Genomic DNA, 6,000 nt, shown 5'->3' on the forward strand with positions numbered 1-6,000 from the left:
GTGAGCCATCCCAGCTGGAGCCTGAAGCCTCCAAGAACTGTATCAGAGCTTTAGGAAACACAAGAGAAGTTATTTCAGGAGCAGGGAACAGCATGAGCATACATGTGGAGGTGGGGATAGTAGACAGACCCAGGAAGGTAGAGTGAGGAGAGGAAGGGGAGGAGAAACTGAGTCCTGGTCCCCAGGGACTTCACCAGCACTCTGGGGGCTCCCACCATACACCAGTAGCAAGAATTACTGTTAAAGGCTAACTGGGTGCCCAAAGAGGGCCATGCGCGATCCCCATTTCATTCTCACTGGATCCAGTAAGATCGTTACTGCTGGTTCCCATTTTATAGACAGAAAAACCAAAATCAGGAGAGGTTGAAGGTGTCATCCAAGAGCACAGAGTTAGCAAGTAAAGGGTCAGGATACAATCCCAGGCCAAGTTCTTAACACGCCCTTAGTGTGCTCAGTAAACCAGGGGAGGAAATCTGGACATGTGAGGGGCAGCGCCCAGGCTGGCTCCACCGTGGTCTCGTCTGTCCCTCCCACCAAACTGAGGGTTTATTTACCTCTGTCACCGCACGACACTAGGTACAGAGTTGGTGCTTAGAAAATGCCGTGAATAAATAACCATCGTAAGAATGGACACTCATAAAGCGCTCACCACGTGCTCTGCCCCCACAACCCTGTGAGGGCATGCCGTTATTAGTCCCATTTCACAGGTGGGGAAACTGAGACTCGGCTAGTAAGTAGGAAGGCCCTGATCCACTAGGCAGCAAGTAAATAACTACACCAGCAAACTCATTGATAAGCGTGAGAAATGACCAGTGAACGGATGAGAGCAAAGGTGAGTAAATAAAAGGTGCAGAGTTGAAGGAGGGACAGAGGGAGCCAAGGTGAGATGTGGGGCTCAGCAGAGTGCAGGAGAGGGGAAGGCCATTACGCTTGCCCCACCTCCAGCTCCCAGGAAAATGGCCTTTCCTCCCCCCAGGGGGGCTTGAGTTCAGGCCAGGCTGTTGCCTAGCAACAGGGCCCTCACCCTGGCCCCGCCCCCTTCAGCCGGCCAGAGCTGGGCACCTGCAGCCAGGTCCAAGCTCACCCCCGCCTCCAGGAATAGGGACCCTGGGCTCTCAGGCTGGGGGGAAGAAGGCCAGGGCCAGAGGGGTGGGCCTGGTTGGGCTCCGGGGCTGAGAGAAGAGCCCCAAGACCTGCTGGGGGTGGGGGCGAGGGCCGCTTGGACCGGCCATTTATTCGGAGGGCGGTCGTCCACCTGGCACAGCGGAGCGGAGGCACTCGCAACTGCCCAGAGCCGTGGCCACAGGGCCCTGGGTTGGAGAAGGTCTTGGATGAGTCACTTCCCTTCCTGAATCCATTTCCCCATCGGTAGAAGGGGGGCACGTGCCCCCTCTCCAGCGGGTCCATGTGGGGCTAGAGTAGGGCCAGGGGAGGCTTTACTCGGGGAGCGTGCAGGCTGCTTCTAGAGGAGTAAGATCTGGGGCCAAGGCCTCTCACAGTCCCTCCAAGAGAGGACGAGTTGCCCTGGGTGGGAGCACGGGGCCTAGAGGGTTCCCTGAGGAGGGGGGCCAGTGGGACTTCTCTAAGTGGGGTGGCTGGGGAGTAGGAGAATTGGCAGAGGAAGCCAGCATCCTTTCAAAGGCCTGGAGGCCGGAGCTTGGTGCCCACTCAGCAACAGCGACTCTTCTCCCGGCCCGGCCCATTTACACTCAGTCCTCAGTGCAGCTCCGGAGATGGGGAGCTATGCTCCCGGCCCGTAGGAAATGAAATGTTGGCTCAGGAAGGTAAAGAGTCTTGCCCCAGGTCACACAGCTGGCAAGTGGCAGAGCCACGTCCAGCTCCGTCTCCCCTGCTCAGATGGGTGCAGCAAAGAGCAACCGGCATTTGGCAAAAATGGCCTCAGTGGAGTCTGCAGGGGCCCCTCCTGGCACCACCAGGGGGTCTGGACTTGGTGCAGAGGGTAGTGGGGAGCCACTGATGGTTGCTGAGCTGGAAGTGAAATGCCCCGGGCTGGGTCCTCAGGTCCCTTGGTGCTGTCCTGGGCCATCTGTCTCTGCCTCCCACACCTGCCACCCTCTGCATCCAGCCACCCCCGCGGCTTCTCAACCACACGGAGAAGCCATGTGTGACGGAGGAGAATGTAAAAATATATGTATGTAACTGAAAAACAACGTGCTGACAGAACACAGCTATAAATACTCTGACGGGTGCAGAACCATTCCTCGGATCCTGCTTCCTGCTGCCTGAGGAGCGGGGGCAGGGGCTTGACAGGTAGGGTGGGGACTCGGGAGGGAAAGGAAAGGGGGCAACTGCTTGTGGACCTACTTTGTGCCGAAAGCTTTACAAGCAGTATGTCTCTGAGTCTTCCCAAAAACCCTCTCAGAGAACCACTGCTGCCTCATTTTCAGTTCACAGGCGAGGAAACTCAAATTCAGAGAGGTAGGTCATCTGGTCAAGGTCACACAGCGAGGAGGCAGCGGAGCTGGGATTCCAGCAAGCCCTGCCATGGGCCAAAGAAGAGCAAGTGGGCTCAGGTTCTGCTTCCTTCACTCCTTGTCCAGGGCCAGAGAGAGCTTCAGCCTTCCAGGCCCTCCCCTGCTTCCATGCCTTCCATGGCTCCCCAGTGCCCTCCAGATAAAGACTAAACTCAGTGAGGCCCTTAAGACCCTGTGCTCTGGCCTCTGGCAAACCCCTGAGCCCACCTCCCACCGTGTCCTGATCTCTGAGACAGAGACCTTCTGTCAGGACCTCTTCAGGACCAAGTGCTCGGCCCCCGTACCTATTTCCTTTGGCAGGCATGTTGTTTCTCTCTCCTTGCTTCCACCTACATTGGGGCCTCAGCTTAATCCACTTCTTCCCAGGCCTCCACCGCTGCTCAGGTTCCCAGCAAACCCTGAAGCTCAGCTGTAACCCGTGGGTCATTACGGGTGGTGGGCCACCGCTGGTGAGGGCAGACCCAGGGCCGGCTGCCGGCCGCGTGGCCACAGCGTGGGTGCCCCCGAGTGCTTGGCTGCTCGGGAGGTGCCGGCTCCCGTAAATGCCCCTCTGATGCATGGGTGGGGCATGACACAGAGCTGGAAGAGGAGCTGGCTTCAGGGCTCTGGAGGAGAAGGAAGGAAAAGGAGGAGAAAGAGAGGCAAAGGGGCCTCCCAGGACCCCCACAAAGGGTACTGGATACCCACGGAGAAGACGCGGGAGTAAGCGGGCCCCATCTCTCAGACCCTCCCTGGATCGGGACGAACCTTCCGCCTGGGGTCTGAGCCTGCCTGCGCCTCTGGCCGGTGTGCAGCTCAAAGGTAAGTCTGCCAGGGGTTACCTGTTCGTCCTCAGACCTTCCCTGTAGACCAGCACCGCCCCCTGCCAGGAAAGTGTGAGCCACCTAAGGCATTTTTACTTTTCATTTTCTAGTAGCCACTTTTTAAAAACAAAAGAAGCAGCTGAAGTTAATTTTAATGTTCTATTTAACCCAGGATACCCCCATATCATTTCATGTAATCCAGATAAAAAAATTGTTGAATTTTTTTTTTTCTTACTAAGTGTTCAAAATCCGATGTGTCTCATATAGGAACAACACATCTTGGTTTGGGCTAGACACATTGCAGGTGCTCACCGGCCACACGCGGCTACTGTATTGGGCAGCAGTGCTCTAGACTACGCCTTGATGAGAGCCAGGACCATGATTGTAGCCACAGTTATCTCCAGGGTCTGGCATGTGACGGAGACTCGGGGAATGTTTGTTGAATGACTGGCTGACCGACTAGATGAACGGAAGAATGAATGCACGAATGAACAAATGATCCGACACCTTGTTAGATCAAAAGCCAGATTCCCAGCACGTGCCATGGAAAGAGCCTAGAAATAAATTCTCGTCCCACTTCCGCCTCCAAGCCTTCCCATGACCAGAAGTGAGTCCGTCCTCTCTCTGGGCCTCAGTTTCCCCATCTGTACAATGGATTGTGGGTTTGGACTGCATGATGTTTTTCCAGGCTCTCCCTAGAGGTTCTTAAGGGGAGCCCTCCCTCCTCTCTGCAGCTCCCTTCCCTAAGTCAGGCCCCCAGGGAAGTCCTCCACGGCCCCGACAACCCCGCTGTCCCCTCTCTTGTGTGTGAGATAGGAGGTCTCAGGGGAGGCCTCCGGGTGACCTTCTGTGCAGAGCGGAGCCAGGCCCCAGAGGACTCCTCCACACGATAGCCGTGGCACAGGAAACAAGGCCAAGGTGTGTCCTCGGTCTTGGCCCTCCTCCTTGGTCACCTCTGTAGCTCACATTTGTTCCAAGCTAGGAAGACAGCAGTGCTGTCCTGTCCCTTCGCTTCTGTAGAGGAGGAAAAGGGAGGGCCAAGAGATGTGCCAAGTCCAGCCTGAGGCGGCATAGTGAGCAGGGCAGAACTGGGCCTCTGCTTTCCTCACCTGAGAAATGGGCACAAAACCTGCCTCCCTCCCATCGAACATCAATGCCTCAAACCCAGGCTCTGCTGCTTACACCCCTGTGATTTCGGGCAAGAGGCTGTACCTTGCTGAGCCTCCGGAAGTGCTGATTTGTAAGTGGGGATGGTAACAATACCAACCTCGTGGGTTGAGTGCCAGTGAAATGTGTTAACATACGTAAAGCGCTTGTACAAGTGATAGATATTATTATTAGCCCTCACTAGGGAGCCATTCTGCAGTTCAGATGAGGCAAGGGGTGTGACTGGGGTTTACAAACCGTAAAGTCCTCTCTTGAGAGGCAAGCGTTTTTTGGCTGCAAAGGAGCTTGCAAACCGTAATACGCATTGTGACTTGCAAAGTGTTTTGTAAATGTTGCCACATTAAGGAGGCTATTGTAGATTAGCTTTTTATAATCTGAAAGGCACTTCAAAATCATAAATCACTTCGGAGACCATAGAGCTCCTTGTAAGGGCTTTCTAGACTGTTGAGTGCTGGGCAAGTCTGAAACGAGTGGCCTTTCACAGCCATGGCCGAGAGGCAGGGTGGGAGTGGGCAGAGGAAGAAACGAGAACCAGAGGTTGGAAGCAGCGGCCGTTTCCCCTCCGATCTGGGCACTGTCCCCACCTGTGCCAGTCGGTGTGGAGAAATTCCAGCGTATCTGCAGATGCCTGCGATTCTGCTCTGAGGCCAGGCGGCCTGGCTGCATCGCTGACTCAGCCAAGCGGGAGGAGTGAAGCAGGAATCAGCCCTATCTTCCTTGCACTTGTGCATTGTCTTTTAATTTTTTTTCTACCACAAAGGCAATAAACCTGACACCATTTAAAGATTTCCCTGTGGGCTGGGGAGGTGGTGAGCTTCTGGGCTGCCTGATGACCTTGCTCTGAGGCCCAGACTTGGGCCTGCTCTGGAGACCCAGCCTGGAGAGCCTGCTGCCCCCAGGTTGACAGAATAGCAGGGGTTCAAGGTCTGGGGGCAGGTGGTGCAAAGGCCCTGGGCTGTGAAGTACCCCCCCTGTCCCGGGGGGGGGGTTCCAATCCCAGCTCTGCCTGCTACTTTCTCACCTATGACCTTGGGCAAGTTCCCTTACGCCGAGTTGGGAGTCCCTCAGCTTATAAAAGACTGATAATGTCCATTTGTGTGTAAGCATTGGGTGGCCTGCTGTGCCTGCAAGTTCTGTCCCTTCTGCTTTCCATAGACCCGGGAGCCTTCCAGTCAAGGAGAAAAACAAGGTGAGGCAGCTTCTAGAGCTTTGGGGTTATGGGCATGGGATTTCAAGTCATAAAGACTTGGATTCAAATCCTGGCTCTGTGACGTATAGCTGTGTGTCTTTAGGCAAGTCACATCACCTCTCTGAGCCTTCGTTTCTTCAGCTATAAAATGGGCCTAATAATAGTCGCTACCTTGTAAAAAGTTGGTCAGGATTCGGAGATGTGTATATGGCTCGTATGGCATAAAATTTGGCACCTAAGAAGCCCATCAATAGTAACTCCGATCTGCCACAACCTGAACCATTCTGGGAGCCCTGTTGTGTTTCCCAAGGCCGTGCAATTCCCCTTCCTGTGCCTCCTCGCATTG

Source organism: Mirounga leonina, unplaced genomic scaffold (genome assembly GCF_011800145.1).
Source record: "Mirounga leonina isolate KUSES-001 unplaced genomic scaffold, KU_Mleo_1.0 Mir_170, whole genome shotgun sequence".
NCBI classification, from domain to species: domain Eukaryota; kingdom Metazoa; phylum Chordata; class Mammalia; order Carnivora; family Phocidae; genus Mirounga; species Mirounga leonina.